This window comes from Carassius auratus, chromosome 45, assembly GCF_003368295.1.
Source record: "Carassius auratus strain Wakin chromosome 45, ASM336829v1, whole genome shotgun sequence".
NCBI classification, from domain to species: Eukaryota; Metazoa; Chordata; class Actinopteri; order Cypriniformes; family Cyprinidae; genus Carassius; species Carassius auratus.
Window position 1 is genome coordinate 9,519,740 of NC_039287.1, and position 3,754 is coordinate 9,523,493.

At 36.7% G+C, this 3,754-nt stretch overlaps 1 pseudogene; it reads left to right on the top strand.

Moving 5' to 3' along the window:
- The first annotated feature begins 352 nt into the window (after positions 1-352).
- LOC113062698 (cytochrome P450 2J2-like) lies at positions 353-2,989 on the top strand (annotated as a pseudogene).
- Positions 2,990-3,754: the final 765 nt, after the last annotated feature.

Genomic DNA, 3,754 nt, shown 5'->3' on the forward strand with positions numbered 1-3,754 from the left:
AGATGAAGATTAGCCATATTATGTTACTATTTGTATATGTACAATCAAAGCTGCAGAAATTAGCATAGTATTACATTAAAGTATTAACATAGTTTTAAACCTCTAGTGCAGATGCCAACATGTCAGGTCACACTGTGATGTAGTCAATGCGTTTGTAATATCTTATGTGCTTATCATCAAACTTTTACTTTTGATAAACATGTTTCCATAAGGTTTCGTTCTCCACCTTCATGGAGAGATATGTAATATCTCTCTACTCCTCCTCCCATTATTTACATCTCCCAGTCCTGTACAAAGTATTTATACCAATGATCATTTACAAACCACAGAGCTCAAATAAGACAAGAGCATCTGCCGTTCCTCTACCACCATGATCCTGCACTTGATATACGACAGCTTTGATTTTAAAAGCTGGATCATTTTCTTTTTCGTATTTCTGCTCCTTGTAGATATGATCAAAAACAAGAATCCTTCCAATTTCCCGCCAGGACCCTGCCTCTGCCATTCCTGGGAACTGTCTTCACTAAGATGGATTTAGAGCATGGCTAAGGTGGAGCTAAATTCATATGGTTTTAATTAGCATGTTTGTCTATTTAAAGCAATTTTAGATGTTGATTTAATTTATTGTCTTGTTTCTGGACTTGATTGATATAAATAAAATAAAAAATTTGAATTTCAGTTGGCTGAAGCCTATGGGAAGGGTGTTCAGCTTAAGAGTGGGGAGTGAGAAAATGGTAATCATATCTGGATATAAATGGTAAAGGAGTCCCTCATTACTCAGAGTGATAGTTTTGTTGAGCGTCCAAATGTCCCTCTGTTTCACAAAGTTTTCAAGGCAATTGGTAAGTGCACTGACCACAATGACCTTAATGCTTAGTACCAGTTTTTATTCTTCGAAGGAGTTGGTGATGTTTTATTATTAATGATAAGTTTCATCATTATATAGGTATATCAATGAGTAATGGATACCTGTGGCGGTCGCATAGGAAGTTCACTGCCTTCCATTTGCGGATGTTTGGAGAGGGGAAGAAAAGCCTTGAGCACAGGATCCAGGAAGAGTGTGTCTTCCTTTGTGATGCCTTTAAGACAGAAAAGGGTATGGTGTAAATATCTCACTAACAGGAGAATCTTTGTTTACTGGGGCAAAGAAGAATGACACCAATTTGCAATTTAATAAACATCCTTTTTTTTCTTCTCTCAAACAGGACCTTTCAACCCTTTGGCTATCTTAAGCGGTGCTGTCTCAAATACTGTTGCTTCTTTGATATTTGGTCAACGCTTTGAGTATCATGATGAATGCTACCAAAGTATCCTGCGTCTTGACACCGAATGCGTTAAGTTAATGGGCTCTCCTAGAGCACAGGTACTGATTCATAATAGCATCCTTAAACACTAGTTTCATATTTTAACGTCCTGTGAGGTAATTATTATTCAAAATCTGTATTCATCACCTATAATGTCATCTTTACAGCTGTACAATGTGTTTCCTCGGCTATTGCAATATTTACCTGGCCCCCACCAGACAATTTTTTCCAACTATAAGAAGATCACAAATTTCCTGAGAGGAGAGATCATTAAACACAGAGAGGACTGGGACTCTTCAAACCCTCGTGACTTAATAGACAATTATCTGACTGAGATGGAAAAGGTGCAGTAAGTAAAGGTGGAATTTTCTTTCTGAATATGAAGATGTTTGAATAATTCAGCATGTTTTTTTTTCCATAGAAAAAGAGTGACCCCCAGGCTGGTTTTAACATAGAAGGGTTAGTGATAACTTGCCTGGATGTAATTGAGGCCGGACAGAGACCACTGCCACTACATTACGCTGGGGTCTTCTTTATGATCAAATATCCAGAAACACAGAGTGAGTTTGGTTTGGTCAGTTTTAAAGAAAATACATATTGTCACCACTTTACAACTATCTTGTATTTCCCATTCAGGAAAGGTCCAGGAAGAGATAGACAGGGTGATTGGACAGTCGCGTCAACCCTGTTTGGCTGACAGAGTTAATATGCCCTACACTGATGCGGTCATCCATGAGATGCAAAGACTTGGAGATGTTGTTCCAATGGGATTCCCTAAAAAAGCTGTTAAAGACACAAAACTAGGAGGATACTTCATTCCAAAGGTAGGAATTCTATTCTATTCAAGACTAGTCTAGACTTGATTGAAATATACATGTATTTTAAAACATATAGTCAATGATCTCATATCGGCATACATTTTCTTACGTCAATCAGCCATTGTTGTTTGCTACACAGATCAGCAGTTTTCATTCTCTCTTTATTAGGGCACTGCTGTTTCAACAATCCTGTCTTCAGTACTACATGACCCAAACGAATGGGAGACACCAGACACCTTTAACCCAGGACACTTCCTGACTGAAAATGGCCAGTTTCGGAAGAGAGATGCCTTCATGCCATTTTCATCAGGTAATGTTTTATAATAATTTATATATAACTTCTAATAGTGTGATTTTTTTTTTGTTGAATAGTGTTAAATACAGAAAAAAGACAAAATCAGCACTCACTTTAACAGGGCAATTTGCTTTTATAAATTAATAAAAAACTGCCTTAATGCAATAATGTATTTTTTTTACAAAACAATGAGTGGTTTTGAATGAATGAAACTCTCAGGCTGTTATACAACAAAAATACCTAAATTTACCTCAATTGTGTCTATGTCATCTGCTCATAGGTAAGCGAGCTGTGTGGGAGAGCAGCTGGCTCGTCAGGTGCTCTTCCTGTTTTTCACCATCCCTGCTTGCAGCAATTCACCATCTCCAAATGCCCAGGAGAGGAACCAGTTTAGTGGGCGGATATGGTTCACATATGCTCCTGCTCCCTACCGTATGTGTGTCCTCACGTTAGGACAAACAAAGTCAGTAAAAATAAGACAAAAAATGTCTGGATAATTATCTTTTATGTTAGCGTCTGCACTTAAGTTGCAATGTTGTACACTTGATTTTAATGTATACAGTATTGTGTAAATGTATCAATACATATATTAATGATTTTGTTGTACTGTACAAATGCATATGTATTGATTCATGTAATAATGCACTGTCTACATTATTTACGGATGTATAATCATATTTGTCATGTAAAAATTAGAACAAATCTCTGTTTCATTGCAAAAAAAAAAAATACAATAAAGATGACTAGAATTGTTTCATATAAAAAGACAGATTATTTGAGTTACTTTAACTATACTGAGTAAAGGAATGTCACAGATTCATTGCTAAACAACAGCTGGGGTATTATGTAACTTCCTGCAACCCCAAAACTATGAAAGGCCTAATCCTCTTGAAATCTGAAACACTGAGTGTACAGTCAACACATATCATGGACAAAATCCCTTTTAGATTGTGTGCGTGTGTGCTTGGACAAATGTCCCTCTCTGACTATGCACATTTAATTAAACATGTTTAAGTAGAAAGACTGAAATAAAATTTTTCTACTTTTCTTTCCTTAATTTCAAATCTTAGAGTGTTAGTAATTGTACCCAGTGTTAAACAGTGTGATAAAATCTACATTTACAAACTTCTCAGACTGTAAAAATGGAGCAGCACATATCAGGCATGCATTACATTTCACAAAGTCTCTGCAGAATAGAGGAGAGAGCAAAACAAGCGTGTCTTATTACCTCCCCAACCCTCTTGACTACCCAGGAACAAAGGCCCTGGGGAAGCAAGAACCCAATATTCATACGGTACATTACACACGTTTATATCATGTTTTAGCTGGAGTGTTCT